Raw genomic sequence first — 20194 nt, 5'->3', positions numbered from 1 at the left:
TGATAAAATCAAAAGCCCAAATAAATCCTCTTTGGTCTGCACCCATCATCCTGCAAGTCTCAGTTAAGCACTGTCTCTTGGGAGGGGCCATCAGACCCCAGTCTCCCAATTTTTCCCCCAGGGCATCTTTCTCTTCCTTAAAACATAGTCACAGTTTATTTTTTCTTTAACTTGCCACAGTGTTCATTGTAAACATCACAGCGTGAGCTCCCCGAGGAAAGGGGCCCTGGCTCTTTTGTTCAGCCTTGCATTCCCAGGAAGTATGCAGGCCATGGCAGGGCAGCCACTATGGAAATGGATGAATGGAGTCGGGCCTGAGGCCTTGGGTGGACAGGAAGTGGACACATTGGGTGCAGGTGGACAGCAGTCCACACACATTCACACACACCTGCCCAGCAAGGCAGGCGGGAAACCAGGGCATGGCCACTGAGGTCACCACTCCCACAGACCATTGGTCCACAGGACTGGCATCCAACTCAGGTCCAGCATCCCTTATCACCACCAGTCACCAAATACCTCTGCAATGTATAAAATAGTTTGAAAAAAATAAATTAAAAACAACTCCTTAAATCAATGAATTAAAAACAACACACTGGGCCGGGCACGGTGGCTCACACCTGTAATCCGGCACTTTGGGAGGCTGAGGCGGGTGGATCACCTGAGGTCAGGAGTTCGAGACCAGCCTGGCCAACATAGTGAAACCCTATCTCTAATAAAAATACAAAACTTAGCCGGGCGTGGTGGCGCATGCCTGTAATCCCAGCTACTGAGGAGGCTGAGGCAGGAGAATCACTTGAACCTGGGAGGCGGAGGTTGCAGTGAGCCAAGATTGTGCCACTGCACTCCAGCCTGGGTGACAGAGTGAGACTCCATCTCAAAAAATAAAAACAGAAAAAAACACATTGGGTAGACAAGAAGTGGAGGTCTGTGCTCTGAGAGGCAAGACCAGCCCCAGAGTTGACTCCACAGAAGTCAATGGGCCTCACAGGGCATTCCGTTTCATCCCCTTTTTTAATGGTCATTCATTCCCTTACCTCAGTTGTTTTTTGTTTGTTTGTTTGTTTGTTTGTTTTTAACAAAGTAAAAGTTTCTTTCTTTTTCCTGAGAAAGCTCCTCACTGTGTCATGGCTGCCCAGGAAATCTTGGCTAATTCTTCAGGGAACAACTCCTCCTTTTTCTACCTCCCACCTGGCTTCTGGCATCATAGCTTCTTCATCATTCTTCCAAACATCAGAACTTCACTTTCTCTAATTCCACATAAGGGGAAATGTCGATAAGTTTCTTATACTAAGTAATCATAGAGTTGCTCTTGGGCGTGAGGCACAGTTGTTTGATTTATCTCCAACATGTATTGATACAACCCCATGTAGGCAGTCAGCAGGCAGATGCCCAAACGCTGTTACCATTTATGACGGCCACAAATGATTGTGTAAGCACCGTAGGCCCAGCCACAGACTAACCCAGCACCCTCCACTCCCTCCTGCATGCCTTGCATTCTTTTCAATAGTCATTACCCCTGACATTTTATAACTATTTATCTGTTCATTATCTCTACCTCAACTAGAAAATGTAAAATCTATTAGAGTGCGAACATCCTTTTCACTGTTATATGAAGAGTACTATGCATAAATGTGTTAAAGCAGGAATAGAAATTAAGCATTGAGAAAAACAAACACCAGAGTCTTCTCTTACAAAGTGATCATCTAGCAGGCAAGGCAGACAAGTAATTAAATAATTATTTGTGTGCTTATAATTGGGATAATTATCTTGATTTCTCCTTTGGAAGCAATGTGTTCAAATGAACAGCTATTTAAATGTCTAGCAGTAAGTTTCATTTTATTTGAGAGATAATTGTGTAATGACTGTCAGAAATTGCACTTTGCAGAGAAAGAACAGAATACCCTGCAGGCCCTGACAGACTATTACCTTAAAATAGTACATAAAATAGAATTAATATTACAACATTTGTCATCTAAAAGCAAATTATGGAGAGAGAATGCAGGAGAAACATTCACCAATGGTGGAGAGACATGCTTTTAAAATGTGTAACTATTAGAAAAGAGACAGAAATACCAAAAGTAGACAGATTTGAAAAAGGTCAGTGATCTGGGGTCATTGGGAACAAGAATAACTAATCTACATGTCTCCATGGCTTCGGAGAGCACCAGGTGTTCAACAAGTCTTAATGCCCTGAGGAAGATCTTGAATCTTCAAGACTGGTTGAAGTTCAATATATTTTGTATAATACTTCTTCACTTGTGAGAACTTTTCCATTCCAAATTACAGGTAGACGTTTAGATGTGTAAAGACTTTGGTCATTATTTTCACTTACCAAGTGCCAATATATTTATTCCTAATAATCTCCTATAAATGAAGAGGTCAGGAAAACCTAAACAAGATAACCATAGGAGGACATCTAGTATGCAAAGCAGAACTCTGAGCCCATCTAGTCTAAAGAGCAGAACTCTCCTTCAGTAACTGGCAGGAGAGCTGGATGTCAGGAGGAAGGTCAGGGCATTAGCCAAGTCACGCTTCCTCAACTTTGGACGCCTACAGGAAAAGTGATTCAGGAATAGACAAATTACCACATTTATTTTTCTTCCAGACATATATATTCTGGTTTATCTCTTTCCAAAGAATCCTCAGGCACAGATTATCAGCTACTATTGATCCTACAATCCCCACTATTAATGTGAAACCACATGCACTCTCTGGCTAAGCAATCTCGGTGCTTGGACTTTTTGTCCTTTCCTAATAGTATGTCCTCACTGATCATTCTTTTCTTTCACCATCAATCATTCATCACTTTCTCCCACTTTTTTTTCTCTAACCATTCTTATTTCTCCCTGCTGTATTATCTACGGCTTTATTTTCTTGCATAATGAGAATTCTATTCAATTTGCCAAACCACAACATGCTTAGACGTTTATGAATTCTCATGCACATACATTGTATAACCTGACTTCCAAAGGAAATTACAGGAGGCCCCCTGCAAGTCTCCTAATTGGTCTTTCTTTCTCCAGCAGAGAGGTTAAGAACAGAAGTTTCCAATCAGAAGGTCTGGGTTAAACCCCTAACTCCCGCTCACCAGCTATATCATCTTGGTTAAAATATTAAACCCTCTAGATCTCAGTTTTCTCACGTATAAGGATAATAATAACTACTTATTAAGTTATAGTGAAGATTTTCAAAGATGATGCACTTATGAACTTAGCACAAGGCTTGGCACAGCTTCCATTCAAGTGCTTACCACTTACAACAACCCCATCGCCTCCGGCTTCATGTTCCTTTCCCAAGACTTGGGTTAAGCTCCCACTGACGACGCTCAGTGCAGACACTTGGCTCTTCACATCCAGGTTCCTTCCCTCTCTGGGTTAAGAAAGGAGTAACCCATCCATGGGCTTCAAACGTAGATGAACATAAAACTCACCTTTAGAGTTAAAGATATGCAGATACTGAAACTTCACTGCAGACTTATAGTCACAGTCTTTAAGAACAGTGACGTGCAACCAGGACACAGAAAGACAGGTTCACATTAGCTCCAACTTCCCATGAGTCTGTGATTCTAGATTCACTCTGTTTCCTTCTGATTATCTGAAATCCAATCATTTCATGCCCAACAATGTGAAAGCCAAGGCCATGTATGAAAAACATGATTAAATTCTGCCTAGCGAACTTGCATATAATTCTCGAGAATATTTTCTGTACTGGAAATAAACCACTTGGACAGAAAAGTGAGTTTTTAACTGCTTTAAAAGGGGGAAAAAGAAACTGCTTGTGAAGACAATTACAAATTCCCAAACTTTCCTTCCAAGATCCCACAGAGGAAACTTAGAAAAGCAAGTTCTTACTTATTAAACAGCTTTCTGTAATAATTGTATAACATTTGTCTCATGCAAAAAGACACTGCAAAGATAGCCAAGTTATTTGTGGTTCCTTCTGTGTGGGATTAATATAGATACCTATAAATCTTCTAGGCATGACCAGACAGCATCAATAAACTTGAATGATGACCCAGCACTAACATAATTAAGAAGAATTAATCCTACAGACTCTGCAATGATAGGTGAGTTGTCCATAAGAGCCTTGTCAGCACTTCAAATATTTCTCAACTGACAAAGATTGGACATTTGGGAAAAGCAAATATATGTAGTCAGACACAATCTGACAAGATCTACTAAGATGAATCAACCTCCCAACTCTGGGGAAAAAAAAAAAAGAAAAGGTATGTTAGGAAAGCAGACAGTAAGCAAAGTTTTATCTCTCAGACTCTAGAAGTCAGAGAAAGGTTAACTTCAAAAATGTAGCTGATAAGAAAATGACCTAGAGTGATTCTGCTACAGGACAGGAACACAGTCTATAGCAGAGCCACTCAAAGTGCGGCTTGCTGACTGGTGCCAGTCTGCAAACCGCCCCAGTTCACAAGCCGTTAGTGATGGAGCTTAAATCAGTGCCATTAAGCACACATTCAGTTTCACCTTCTTTTTGTTCATAGCAAGACTCGATGAAGGAAGGATTGTGTTGCTTTAAATTTTGATGCAAGCTCTTAATCTTATCGAGGACTTGTAACAATCTGCAGTCATCTAGAGTAGCACCCATCTAGAGTAGCCTCTTGGCTCTGATAATTTCACCCCTGCAGTGGGTGCCACCCAGATCCCTCTTTGGGAACGAGGTGCTCATTCCTCCAGCTGGACATATCATAGCTCCAGGAGTTATTCTGGACCAGAGGGAGATGACCCACCTGAGGCCATTCCTTCTTCTTGGAGAGAGCTTGCACCCAATGATGGGTTGATGCAGGGGTACAAAGACCTGTCCTCCATTCCTCAATGTGGACGGTTCTTAAGAGTCAACCTGAGGCCTCTGCTACGATTTCTTCTTCCACCAAATCCTGTTCCCTTCACAACTCACAGGTATTGTTCACAAAAGACCATCACCTCCCCTCAACGAACTTCCTTAATGCAAATCTCAGCATCCATTTTCCAAGGAACTCAACCTGTGACATTCTGCTACTCACAGAAACATTATGAAGGACTTCCCATGATCTGAAGATAAAGCAGAAATAGCATGAAGGCCTTTGAGGTCCTCTGTGATATCGCTAAGCTCATCTTTCTAAATTCATCTCCCAGCATGGGCCCTGCCCCGCCCACTGCTCTTCTCATCTCCTGACATGGGCCCCACCCCGCCCACTTCTTTTCTCATCTCCTAGCTTGGGCCCCCACCCATTGCTCTTCTCATCTCCCAGCATGGGCCCTGCCCCACCCATTGCTCTTCTCATCTCCCAGCATGGGCCCTGCCCCACCCATTGCTCTTCTCATCTTCCAGCATGAGCCACCCCCAACCCAACAGTATTTCAGTTCATCAAGGTATTAACCTAATTTTGGTTAATTTTTTTAAATCCAGGAATAAACGCTCTTTTATACTCTGCCACTTAAATTATTATACAGATCAACTTGAACAGTATTCTTTTTTTTTCTAAAAATATATGAGATACCCCTGTGCATGGGAGGCAAACCCTGTGCTTTGCACAATTTCTCTCCCCCTCACCCCTCCTATATACATGTGTGTCACTCTGTATCTCTCTCAGTCTCTCTCTCTGTGCCCATCTCTGTGTGTATCTGTCTCTCTCTTCACTCTTGAGACAGAGAGACGGAGATTGTGTACCTTTGCTCTATCAGCCTGCTCTTATGTCCTTTAGAGATAAGCATCTTGCTTCCAGATTGTGCCCCACTGAAAGATAAACACTTCAGAAGGATTACCATGAAAGCATTTCTGTTTGCTTAGAGGATTGATGTATGGATCATAATCTATAGTGGAAGAATAAGGCATAGTCATAGATCCAAAATATAGGCACTCTGTAGCCAGAAGAAACCTGCATAGTGAGCTCTAGGCAACTAAAAACAGAGAGTGAAGGAGAGCAAAAACAGTATCCACTGGCCAGATTCCAGAAGTGCCTGATAGATAGGTATTTAGCTCCTCCTGGATAGAGGTGAGCACAGTGGGGGAACCAATCAGGAAACTGGTCGGGAAGGACAATGGGGAGGCTATAGTCAGGGAGATTGAACTCAAGTTTATCCTACGTGGGCTAGGATATCTGTTGGCTTTTAAATACATATATGTGTGTGTGTAAAAAAGAGAGAGAGCGTGTGTGTGTGTGCGTGCGCACGTGCATATACGTCTACATATATAAGGTGTACGAATGTATTTAGGCAGGCACATCTGCATGTTGATGTCATCAGACTTGTGACCTTCCAGCTTCCTCTTCTGCAGCAGGGTATGCTTTCCTTGAGGTCTAGGAACTGTCTTGGAGAGAAGACTGTCAGCCAGTGTAACAGTCTTCTGTTACCCATCTTTAAGCCAATAAATAAAGATGAATGCCTAATCAGAGGCATCTAGAGAACTCATCAATTAACCACCCTGTAAATTTTCTCAGTTCCCTGGATATAATTTTCCTGGGTCTGCAGACACCCTCACCTAAAGCAGGTTGGACATTTCTTACTGACTCTCACGCATCTCATTCTTCAGTTGCTTCTCTCCAGTGTTTGCTTTACTCTTCCCAGCTTGAAGGAGACAGCAGCAAAGACCTCAAAGTCCATTTGTCCTATGTCATCTGTCACCATCTGCCCCTTTCTTGTTCCTCATCTTGCTCCAAACACAGATTTTCTTTAAAAGCCTTTTTGATATCCTAAGCATTTTTCATAGTCACTTTTGCCCTTACTGACACTTTTTTAAAAAAATTCAAAGCACTCTTTCAGACTCATTCTGCGTTTGTGGCCCTTCTCTGACTCTTGAACATGTGTTATTAAAAATTCAATTCTTATTGCATCAAAAAGGACCCATGTAATTTCATTAAATATGTTCCCCCTTTTCTTACTTTTTTTTTTTTTTTTTTTGGAGACAGAGTCTCGCTCTGTCGCCCGAGCTGGAGTGCAGTGGTACAATCTTGGCTCACTCCAACCTCCACCTCTCAGGTTCAAGTGATTCTCCTGCCTCAGCCTCCCAAGTGGATGGGACTACAGGCACATGCCACCACAACTGGCTAATTTTTGTATTTTTAGTAGAGACAAAGTTTTACCATGTTGGCCAGGCTGGTCTCAAACTCCTGACTTTGGATGATCCACCCGCCTCAGCCTCCCAAAGTGCTGGGATTACAGGTGTGAGCCACTGCACCCAGCGCCCTTTTCTTACTTTTTAAGATCAACGATATTACTTTCAGTGGCAAAAACTGCAATTACTTTTGTACCAGCCTAATAAGAACTACCATTTCTTCATCATCGACATGTTATCTGAACACTACATGCACTCTCTCTAATTCTTATAAGAAGTGGTATTCCCACTTTATTCCTACTACAGAAGAGAAAGCTGGAAGGTCACAGAGCTTGGGTTTAAGGTGAAAAGAGATGCCAAAGCACGTACTCAGTGTTATGCCACATTCCCTCTCACAATTACACTGTCAGGTTTCAAGCTTCTAGCATTTTTCTTTCCTCTTCAGGCACACGTTATTGTTCAGTCTCTGACTTAGCTCACGTGGATCCCTTCCTCGAGCCTGAAGTTGGCTTTCCTAAGCTTTTCCTAAGGTGGATGTCTGGCAATGCCCTGTCTTGGCCTTTATGAATTTCACAAGACACAGGCACCTTCCCCCAGGTTCTCTCTGCTCTCAGTGAGCTCATTATTTGTTCTCAAAATAACATTTCTTCTCATTGTCCTCTCTGCTTTGTGGGAAACGGAAATTATAGAAAACTAAACCAGGAATCAAGCAATTTAACATCACAACCACGGTGACCAATTTTGTGTCAGGGCCATAGACCAAAATTTGCCTGGCAAGGAAAGTCCTGACAGCCCTAGGCAAGGCTTTCAGAGGTCATTTACTCTTTGTCCCTGGAGGACACTTGAAGTAGAGGCTGAGGATTGTCTACCCGACTGCATCCTGCCCTCCTTCCCTACCTCTCTACCTTCACACACACTGCATGCAGCAGCCCTGACTCCAGTCCCCAGTGACTGTTACTGGGCTAGAGGTGGAGGCATGACCCAAGGTGCCCGATCAGACTGAAGTGGAGGCTTTCTATACTGTGATTGGTGGGAAGTTTCTCAGGCTCACACTCTAAATATCCTATCTCGACCTCCACTTACTGCGTAGAAATACAGAGGCAGGTAGCCACAAATATTGCCAGCTCCCATCTTGTTATCTGGTGACCATAGGCTATAAAGTGGACATCTGAAAAGAAGCCTGGGCCTTTTCGGCATAATCTTCAACCCTGGGGATTACTCTTTCTCTGACCTTGAGTGGTTAAGAAAATAAATTCCCTATTGTTCAAGCCAATGTGAATTGGAGATTTTTTTGTGACTTACAGTCAAGGTTACTCTGGCTAACGGTCTTCTCACCAACAAATTTCCTAGACCTCAAGGAAAGCATACCCTACTCTTAGGATGAAATACTTGCGCCTCTTCTTGGAGAGTACAACCTACAATTCAGGGAGAGAACATGCTAATTGTGGTGAACAACTAATGCTGGTGCTTCTTAAACTTTTCCACCAGGATACCATCAGTCAGAGGAGAGTGGTTAGAGAGGATAGTATCCCGGAGCCAGAGCCAGAGGCAGCTCACTACAATCACAAATTTTCCTTGAAGCTTCATAGTTTACTGTAAAGAAGTCATGAATAAATTATAGTCTACTCCATGGTCATTAATAGAAAAGGATGAATTTTTCCAAACCTTTGTGGAAACTTGGTCCTCCAAGAAGCGGTTTTGAAAACCCTTCTAGCATACTGTCACATACCCGGGGATCCTGGCACCTCAGCTGGAGAATCACAAACCAGACAGAAGTCAAAACCAGGGTTGAGCCCACTGGGCCAAAACTCTTGGGGCTTTATCCTTACTTCACACCACAGCCACAGGAACAGCTGTGCAACCATCATGTTTCCAACCATTAGAATTCATAATGTGCTTCATACTTCGACACAGTGTTTTCAAATATACCACTTTATTTTCACTATAAAATCCGTGACACATGTAATTATTGTTCCCATTTTCTAGGAAAAAAAATGAAGACCTGTCCAACTATCTTATTTAAGATCACAGAACTTAGAGCCAAGTCTCAAATTTGGAATTCCTTACTTTAGAATCTATGCTTTTTCTACTAGATGACACTGCCTGTCAATATTTTTGAGCTGTGAGTCGGCAATATTCCCAACTGAGGAAACTGGGACTCAGGAAATGTATCATAATTTGCTCAAGAGTTCAAGGTTGGTAAATAGTGAGCTCAACTTTCAAACCCAGGTCTACCTCATTTAAAACCCTATGCTGAATCCACTGCACTTAGGGGCCCAGTCTTATCAAAATAAGGCAAGTGGGTATTGCATGCCAGCTACCATTTTAACTCTTTGTTTATCACTAACTATGTGAATTATTGTAATCACCATCCCCATTTTACAAAAGGGAAAGAGACACAATGCAACTGAATATGTGCCCAAAGTGATGTGACTAGTAAGTGGCAGTGATAAGATTTAAACCCAGGCATTCTGGCTCCAATGTCAGTGTTCTCAGCCACTACATTTGTTGCCTCTATAGCAGAGAAGGCAGAATATGTGTGTCCTGGCAACGAGCTCAAGGCAGGCATTGGATAAAAATTCCTGTTCTCCAGCACTTAGAACAGGTGGATGGGTGGATGGGTAGATGGATGGGTAAATAGGTAGATGGGTGGAGGTGGGGATGGGTGGGAGGATTGGTGGATAGGTAAATGAGCAGATGGACAGGTGGGTGGATGGATGGATGAGTGGGTGGAAGGGTGGATAGGTGGGTAGGTGAGTAGATGGATGGATGGGAAAATGGATGGGTGGACTTGTAGATGGATAGATATATAAATGAATGGATGGGTAGATGAGTAGATAGATGGGTAGATGGGTATAAGGGTGGACAGATGGGAAAATGAATGAGTGGATGGGTTAGTGAATGGAAAGCTAAAATAGATAAGGCACATAGAAAGAGAGACAAGAGAACAAGCTGCATAGAGTCTTGGTGTCTTAAGTGGAATACCATATATAGAATCACCTGGGACTTGTATCTGGTATATAATACACACGTAGTCTGTAAACAAATACTGGCTAAATATATAAACCCACACAACAATAATCCTATAAAATAAATATGAATAAGCCCACTTTCTAAGGTGCAGAAACTGAGTCTCATTCAAGCTAAGTAACATGCTCAAAATCACACAGCTAATAAGTTATTAGAGTCTGGGTTCAAATATGAATGTGACAGCAAAGCCCCATGCTGTGCTATCTCCCACTGGTAGACAACATCAGATGATAACACTGAAGCTGCCTCGGCTCTCTGAGGGGCTCACTGTGAGAGCGGAGGTAATGTGGGCAAGGTGGGGAGAGAGTTTGTCTTTTACTGAGATTTCACTTGCCTTACGGTTAAAAAAAAAAAAAATCATCCATTTAAGGATTATTTCCCTTCTCCCCACCAAATCATTGCAGAAACAAAGATTATTCTTGCAATCATAAGCTTTCATTGTTGGAGGTTTTGAATTAATAAGATACAATTGTCTGATCCATGCTTTTTAGAGCGCTCTTTACAGCTGCATTCTTGACCACAGCATTAGTCACCAGGAGCATCACTGAAGCTCACCTGTCATTCTTCTGTGACCTGACAAGCTCCCACATGTTGAAAGTGCCATCGCCCGAGAGGAAACAATCTTCTTCCTTCCAGAGATATAGCAAAGCTCTTCCCAGCTTACTTCCTACCAACACATGTCTTCTGCATAAGGTGAGAGCCCCTGCAATCCTGTGGGGGAAATCAGAGAACCAGGTGTGGGCTACAAAGGAATCAAGGGATTTTTTTTTTTTGTCATGCAATGATTATTTATTTTGATATTTTCAGCACTGAAGATAATCATTATACATTTTAAGACAAGAAGCAACTAATTTAAAAGTAATTGCAAACACATGAATACTTGTGATAAATAATTGGTTTGTTTGAATTATAAAAAAATAAAAAATATAAAAAATAATATTCTCAGTAACAAAATTAGAATTGTTCCAAATAATATTACAGATCTGAGAAATACATTCATGAGGAAAAACAAGAAATCTCAATAAAAGTTATTTTAAGAGCCAAAAAAGACCCGAGAGATCATTGAATCCCCCTCATATTATGAGGGGAGACAGAAGCAGATCAAGAGAAAAGCATCATCCTCAAGGCCTCAGCCTCAGGTGAGAACTTTGCATGGTCTCCAGGTAATGGTAGGCTGATACCCTCTGGGAGAGGGGGCTGCACTGCTTCTTCCTGCGTGGGGGCTTCATGGGGATCTGGGAATTCCACATTCTCAGGAGCATCCTTTCAGCACCCCTATCCCAGATCTTAGCAGAGGAAACTTTTCAAAGCAAAGGAGTCAACATCCTTGGCAATCCTGCCATGTTATGATTAAATCTGGGGCCTGATTTTCTCTACAGTTTTCCCTCTAGCTGCAGATGAGGGTCTCCGGAAATGCTGCCATGAAAACCTTCAGGCCAGCACAGCACACACTGAATTGATGCTTGGATGACCTGCACCTCTCATTCTATTTCTTCAAGGTGTGGATCCCACTGTACCTCCCTGGTAGTTACCATCACCCCATTCCTTTTTTTTTTTTTGAGACAGAGTCTTGCTTTGTCACCGAGGCTGGAGTGCAGTGGCGCAATCTTGGCTCACTGCAACCTCCACCTCTGCCTCCCAGGTTGTGATACTCCTGCCTCAGCCTCCCAAGTAGCTGGGATTACAGTTGGGCACCACCATACCAAATTTTTGTATTTTTAGTAGAGATGGTGTTTCACCATGTTGGCCAGGCTGCTCTTGAACTCCTGACCTCAAGTGATCTGCCTGCCTCGGCCTCCCAAAGTGCTGGGGTTACAGGCATGAGCCACCGTGCTCATGCCTTTTAATTGCTAGAGTTATTGCATAAATCAATGCCCTCACTTTCACCTAGACTTCATCTAAATCTGCCCCAGTTGAGAGTGCTGGTTATCGTAATGCTGCCACAGGTCAGGGCTGATAACCAGCCCACTGATTTCCAGTGACAGGATTCTTGTATTCATATAACCATGAAGCAATCCAATTTCAGAATCCTATCTTGAAGGTCTGCTTCATAGGGTCACTTCCGAGATAAATTGTGTTAATCTGATTCCCCAGAAAGTGGACCCTGATTCAACGAATTTTTCACAGAGAGTTTACTTTGGGTGGTGATGCCAAGAAACAAAAAGTGATTCACGGAATAAAATTCAAGTTATTAATCTACCATACATAACTGGAGCTCAAACCCAATGGGAATCATCTAGGAACCATGTAGAATTGCTCTATCACAGGATGGAGAGGTCGGTTATTTATCCACTAACTCCCACCCACCATTGGCTGAGCATTCCCCGGAGGCATTGACTTCATTATACTTTGGGTTGTACGTGTGCATGGTTGAGCAGCCTCTGAGAAAGCTGATGAGCAAAGAGCGGCTGTGTCCTTTGCAGTTTGTGTAATGCTGGCAGCGGGGCATGGAGCTGTCCACGTAGCAGTGCTGAAATCAGGTCCGGGGTCGTGGTACAGAGCATCACAAGCATCAGCTACCACACCTAGGAAGACATGTGAGTGCCAGAGAGTGCGAGATAAACCCCAGAAAGTTCAGAGGCCTGCTATGTGGTTGCACTTTCTAGCAGCACTCTCCAATAGAACTTTCTGCACTGATAGAAATGTCCTGTGGATAGGCTATCCCACACAGTAGCCTCTGGCCACACATGACCCTTGAGAGTCTCTAACATGTGGCTAGTGTGATTAAGGAACTAAATTTTTATTTTATTTATATTTTAATATTCCTATGTGGTGAATGATTACTGTACCAAACAATACAGGTATAGAGTACCAATAATCTGAAGCATGTCAGGATATCCCTTCTAGGATAAGAGACAAGTTACTACACCTTGCACTGCTCATGTAAAGAGATGCATGGTTCTTGGTGAACTTCTTGGCATTTGGTAGCTACATATTCACCTTGGGGAATTCTATTCCTATCTATGTAAGGAGTAACAGGTAATAAGGCTTCCAGTTTTAGGGCCTAGAGCAATAAAAGTCACTACAGTAGATTCCAGCTGCAGTCCAAGCTGCCTCACTATTGATACTTATGACCTAGCAGAACAAATTATATTGGATGTGTCTGCAGCAGAAAAAGATGATATATGGGCCTCTGGCCACCCTTAGTAGTAGAATCCTGAGGTCCTGGAGAGAGGCTATGCGTCCTCTGGCAACAACTATTCTCCGTGAGAAGGCACTCATGACCTGTTTTAGTCTGAGCAACTGACAATGGGAGGTCAGATGACTGAGCATCTCAAACTGCTACTTCTACCTGCACCATGGAGAGTCAATGGCAGAACTGCATGAACTAGATATTTTCCCATCCACCAAACCATAAAGTTGTACGTGCACAGCAGCACTTTGATAACAGAATGCTTCACCCATCACCATAATACCCAACACAGTATGGCCACAGTCCATGCTATATGTGATGTGGCAATGAGAGGGCTGCTGAGTCTTGTACCCATGAAATTTACTCATCTTCTGACTGCCTAGCCCCCAGCAGCAGCTAGTGATGTGAGAAGGCCTAAGGAGGGCCTGTTATGGGTCAGCTAGAAGCTACACCCTGCAAGGCTAGGTGTTTCCTGCTGGATTCAGTCTGTGCTTTGCCTGTGACCAATAAGTGATGCCTTCTCCCCCATAATCAGAAGTTTGTGAACAAATGAGTAGAACTGGGAGGACCCTCCCACTGTAATACCAAATAACCCATGGGGATAATTTGTGCTTTCAGAACTACTCCTCCCTCTAAACTTAGGCTGAGTGTCCGAGGTGCTCAAGAGAGGAATGCTGCCAGCAGAGAACATCCTCGTGGATGGGATGAGCCAAAATCTGAGATAGTCCCCTGGTCATTTGGGGAGCTTAGTGCTATTGAACCAATAGGAAGAGAAAGAGATCACAGAATTGGTCAGGATGGTTGATCCCAATTATCTAAAGGAAACTGGGTTGCTGCTACACAACTGGGCAAGGAAGACCAGATGTGGATCCTTCAGAGCTCACTGGGATGCTCTCAGTTCTCCCCTTTCCAGCAGCTCTTGTAAATGGCAACATGCATCACCTGACAAAGACAAGACTATCAATCATTAAATTCTATAGGAATCAAAGTTTGGGTCACCCCATTATGAGAAGAACCATGTCCATCTGAAGTGTTAGTGGAGATTAAGGAGAATGTGAACCAGGTGGTAGAAGTCAGCCACAATTACTAACATCAGTGTTTTTGTTTGTTTGTTTGTTTAAACAGTAGCTCTATCCTCCAGGCTGGAGTGCAGTGGCGCCATCTCAGCTCATTGCAACGTCCGCCTCCCAGGTTCAAGCGATTCTCATGCCTCAGCCTCCTGAGTAGCTGGGATGACAGGTGCCCACCACTACACCTGGCTAATTTTTGTATTTTTAGTAGGGACCGGGTTTTGCCATGTTGGCCAGGCTGGTCTCAAACTCCTGACCTCAGGTGATTCATCTGCCTCAGCCTCCCAAAGTGCTGGGATTACAGGTGTAAGCCACTGTGCTCGGCCAACATCAGCCTTTTAACCAGCTACAGAAAGGAAGCTTTGCAAGCTATATTTTAGATAAATTAATCTTTCTTTCCCCTGGCCTTTTCTAATGCAACATTCCATGAAAACTCTGGTGGCAGCACATGTAGACATTAGGTGGGAGTGATGGAATGTGACACTCCATGAGGGCATGGCAGCCAGTTCACATTTGTGTGTCCCCATGTCCATATTAGGGACACGAAGTTTTCACCTGGATAAAAATGAGAGTGGGGCCTGGCGCACGCCTGTAATCCCAGCACTTTGGGAGGCCGAGGCGGGCAGATCACGGGGTCAGGAGGTAGAGACCATCCTGGCTAACATGGTGAAACCCCATCTCTACTAAAAATACAAAAAAAAAATTAGCCAGGCATGGTGGCATACACCTGTAAACCCAGCTACTCGGGAGGCTGAGGCAGGAGAATCACTTGAACCTGGGAGGCAGAGGTTGCAGTCAGCCGAGATGTGCCACTGCACTCCAGCCTGGGTGACAGAGCAAGACTCCATCTAAAAAAAAAAAACAGAGTAGATGCTATATGGCAAAATGGGTGAACAGCTTCTCTTTTCCCCTCCACATCCACTCCCCACTGACCTCCATATGCCTATGCCCCAGGATGCTGACCTTTGTAGAAAGTCCCCTGATTGCAGTTTTGATGTGGCAAGTGGGCATCGCTGTTGGATTGGAGAGAACAGGAAGAGTGATGGGGGTATTTCTTTTCTCAGCTTCCCCTCTCCTGGGTCACCATGGACTTGCCATATCTCTCTATCAAAGACCACAGACTTTGTCAGTGTCCCTCTACACACAGCTATGTTCTCTGGATGCAGCTGCCCAATCTCCTTGAAGGTCCAGGAGTAGTAATGGGCCCATGGCCTACTACCCCTTCTAGGCTTCCTAAAATCTGCCTGGCCCTCCCACATACAGTCTCTCGGCTAAATTCTCCTCCCTTTCCCGGTATGAATTTGCCCTCTGCTTCCTGCCAGGATCTGACCAATATGCCTCTGTAATTTACGTTTTTATGTAATTCATTTGCAAACTTCACAATCTCATAACAAAATATTTGTTCTATATGTTACAATTGAGAGACTCACTTAGTGGTTGAAAAACATCTTCATGTCTAATAAAGTTGGCCACTGTGCCAGGCACTGGACCAGCCCCTAGGGACATAAAAATGCATGGAGAAATCCAAGAGGAGCCCACATTCTGGTGGTAGAGAGTCACACCAGTCAGTTACAGCAGTGCATAGGATGTGTTCTGGTAGAAATGGCCCAGTGGTCCCTGGCAGCAGCGTGAAAGGGGCATCTACCCAGAGAAACACGGGAGGGTTGTAGAGAGCAGGTAAAAACTGAATAACTTTAGAGAATGAGGGTCACAGAGAATGAGCAAGAAATCAGAGAATGGTAAATCACTGAAGGGCCAAAGGAAGGCGGAAGAGGAAGTGGGGGTGACATGGGAGCAGCGTGTCCTTCACAAAACACCCACATGATCCAGAGCTGGATGGACACTGTTTTGGAGCACAAAATCCATCCAGCTTCTCTGCTAAGTGAAATAACTAAAGGGTAGATGCATTAGCTAAGTCACCCACCATAACTCTTTCCCCAAACATCAAGCATGAGTAGGGAATATCCCCAAATGTACCTCTTAAGTTAATACTCAACTTCTTGTGTCTTTCAAACCTTTGATGGAAATTTTAATTCGTGTGCATTTCAAATGGACCCGGAATATGAGAAATTGGTCACTAAAAGCAATTACATGGCTGCTCTTACATGGTAAGAAACTGTCTTAGGAGTATTACATGGCTTTTCCCTGTGGAGTGTAATCTGTTGCTAGGCTGGGAAAACAGGCTGGGAACAGATAGATCAGCAAGGCAATAATTCTCAGTACAGCCACCCAAAGACACCTCAGTGGCCAAGGAGAGATAACGTGCAAGGAATGTGTGATCATTCTCCAGGTGTCACAGGCTCAGGAGCAAAGATCAGGTGACGTATGCCCGGCAGGTGGGAATGTGGGTGCTGATTATGTGCAGCTGTGCCAGGCGAGAGTGCCGGCATTTGAGGGACAGTCACTTGTCAAGGGACCTGTTTAATCTCCTGTCAGCCCATTATCATAGCTAAACAGTTTTAATCTGGCTTCACCACTCTGATTAAAACTGTTGACAAAGAAAGTATTGCTTTACAAGATCAAGCATGGTAAACAGTGTGTGTATCAATTGGTTTATTGTAGGGCAGATGGGAGTGTCCAGAATCAGAAAGACAAACCACATTTCCTCTCCAGGTGAGGACTCACAGGGCCAGGTCTGTGTCACATTGAGAGTCAAGCACTTCTACGTGCACCATGGAGAGTCAGTGCCATATCCACGTCATGTTGAGAGTCAATGCCTCCTAAGCACCTTGAAATGCACCACTCCTGTGTCGCACATGCCCCTCTTTGAAAATGCTATATGATTTGTAGATATATAACATTTTTACTTAATAATCATGTCTCTGGGTGTAGAGCACCTCATGGTTTTTGAGATCCTTCATCATACATTATTTCACTCTATCTTCACAAAAAAGACAGGCAATTGCAGTAGACACATTTGACTAATCAGGGAACAGAGGCTTAAAAAAGTAGTGACTTTTCCAAGTTCAGATATCACCTTCCTTTCCCATTCCTCCTCCTCCTCATTCTCTTCCTCCTTCATCTTTTTTATGATCACTATCTTCATTATTATTTCCTTCTCTCTTTAATTAAATGGCTACCACACAGATTGAGCACTCCAAATCTGAAAATCCGAAATCTGCAGTGCTCCAAAATCTGAATTTTTTTTTTTTTTTTTGAGACAGAGTCTCACTCTGTCACCCAGGTGCAATCTTGGCTCACAGCGACCTCCGCCTCCCGGGTTCAAGTGATTCTCCTGCCTCAGCCTCCCCAGTAGCTGGGATTACAGGCACCTGCCACCATGCCTGGCTAATTTTTGTATTTTTAGTAGAGACTGGGTTTCGCCATGTTGACCACTCTCAAACTCCCAACCTCAGGCGATCTGCCCGCCTTGGCCTCCCAAAGTGCTGAGATTACAGACATGAGCCACCATGCCCAGCCCAAAATCTGAAACTTTTTGAGTGCTGACATGATGCTCAAAGGAAATGCTCATTGGAGCATCTCAGATTTTGGACTTTCAGATTGAAAGTCAGCATAATGCAAATATTCCAAAATCTGAAAAAGTCTGAAACGCTTCCAATCCCATGCATTTCAAATAAGGGATACTCAACCTGTACAATGTGTTGTATTGGACACATTACAGACATGGCTATTCCTTTTTCCAATATACTCAGGGGTGCATATTTTTAGCTCTTTTCATATAAATGATGGATGAGGCCATAAAAAATTAAATGCCTGTGATGGTTAATTTTCTGTGTCAACTTGACTGGGCTAAGGGATGCTCAGATAACTGGTGAAACATGATTTCTGGCGCATCTGTGAGGGTGTTTGGGGAAGAAATTAGCATTTGAATTGATAAACTGAGTAAAGAATATCTGCCCTCCCCAGTGTGGCTGGGGATCATCCAATCCTCTGAGGCCCTGAATAGGACAAAAAGGCAAGGAAGGGTGAATTCTCTCTCCCTCTCTTCTTGAGCTGACACATCCACCTTCTCCTGCCTCAGACCTTGGTGCTCCTGGTTCTGGAGCCTTGGACCCTGGACCAGCAGTCCCCTCCTCACCCCTAACCCCTGTTTCTCAGAACTTCAGACTCAAACTGAATTACGTCATCAGTTCTCCTGGTTCTGCAGCTCACAGATGTCAGATCAGCCGGTTGTGCGGCTTCTCGGCCTGTGTAATCACGTGTGCTGCTTCTCATAATAAACCTCCTCTTACACATCTGTATACATCCCGTTAACTCTGTTTCTCCAGAGAACCTTAACTAATGCCATGGTGGACCTAACTAGTCACACACATATCTAGGAAAAGGAAGAACCATGGTTAGAATCTAGCTTTTCCTGATACCAAAGACCAAGCTAATAGTTTCCCTCACAAGACTAAAAACTGTCATTTCTGTTTTCAAAAAAAAAAAAGTTTATCTAAATGCACCATCTTTTCCCTCATACTCTCTTATTTTTATAGTCATTATCGTCATCAATCTCTCCCTACAGAGGTGGATTGAGGAAGTGTGTTTTTTTCTCCTTGTGAGGGCTGGGGAGACCAGGCACAGGCTTGTCCAGCAGCAGCCACGTGGGAGTCAGGAGTGGATCTTGGTGTGTTCCCATGAAAAGCCCAGTGCTGGCCTCACCAGCTCCTACTATCTCAACTCTACCACCTTTCCTCAAAGTGCAGATACACGGAGAAGGGGAAGCAGAAGGAGGAGCTGGGAGATATACTGTCGGAGATACAACAAGAAACAAAACAGATGTGGTCCCTGCTGTTGGGGACAAAAGCATTCAGTGAAAGGGACAGAGAATCATAAAAAGTACTTCTAAACAATTATTAAATTAAAAGAATCCAAAATTAACTTCAGAGGCAATGAGATATTTGCAAAGCGAAATTCGTGGAAAGAGTAGAAAGATGCGAAGTGAAATTTGCACAAAGAGGAGGAGATCTGCAAAGTGAAATGTGTGCAAAGAGTGCTTCATGGTTATATCACTTAAGAGATAAGCGGGTACAAGTGGAGTAGGTGGAACAGATCGGCAGACACACCTCCTCACAGTCTAACCCAATACTAGTCAATACCCACGGATTGCTATTTGTCCTCCAGAAGAAAGCTAGGGGAGTAAATCAACAACAGCCAAATGAGCTACAGCTGGCCCTAGAAACCCTGGGAAGAAGCAGATGCATCTTCAGCCATCACTCCCTCTGCCAGCTCCTCCTCCCCAGGCCCGCAGTGGAGCCCTGTGCTCTCTCACTCCCCTCCTCCTTCACCATATCCAAACTTGTCCTCAGAAAAACATGGCCACACAATGAGAAGATCACAGCCAAAACTCTCGATGTCACTCCCAGCTCTTCCAATTGCCAGTTGGGTTCAGTCATTCAACCTCTCAGATCCTTAGTGGTTGTGGTCATTTTAATGTACTAATACTTTCCATATCTTCCTCACAGTTTATAGTGAGAATCAAACATGAATTTTTTCGAAAGTACATTCATAAAGTGCTGAGATAGCTTCCATGCAAATATTTGTAACAGTATCTGGCACACAGTAGACATGTCATACGTGGTAGAATGCTTTAATCAAGTGGGCCTTAAGTTCTTTTATGTCTCTCAGACACTGGAGTTGTATGACTTTAGGCATTTCCTTCCCTTAGTAACAATTAGATGGGAGAGATGAGCCCTTTGGGTGAGCTCAGCCTTCCTTGGTGGTAACAGGAGAAAGGGAAAGCACTCAAAGGAATGAGCTGCCACCATTTCTGAAAACTTGTCAATTCATAAAGGCCAACATCCCAGGAGAATGAATTCTACCATCCTTGAATTCTTGGAATCCTTCTATGCAGGAATGGCCACCATGTAGAACTGGTGACACGATGTTGATTTACAAACATTTAAATTACTTGCACTGACTATAATAATAGCAGAAAAACGGGATCTGCATGCCCCCAAGAAGCTCCAAAACT

The 20194-nt window shown here is 43.6% G+C and overlaps 1 protein-coding gene across 1 annotated transcript in view; it reads right to left on the bottom strand.

The window, feature by feature from the left end:
- Positions 1-20194, bottom strand: part of ACTR3B (actin related protein 3B) — a 1022733-nt gene that overhangs the window by 681052 nt on the left and 321487 nt on the right. The gene's annotated exons all lie outside the window — the stretch shown is intronic.

This window comes from Symphalangus syndactylus, chromosome 6 (genome assembly GCF_028878055.3).
Source record: "Symphalangus syndactylus isolate Jambi chromosome 6, NHGRI_mSymSyn1-v2.1_pri, whole genome shotgun sequence".
Classification (NCBI taxonomy): domain Eukaryota; kingdom Metazoa; phylum Chordata; class Mammalia; order Primates; family Hylobatidae; genus Symphalangus; species Symphalangus syndactylus.
This window is presented reverse-complemented; position numbering and strand designations above follow the sequence as displayed.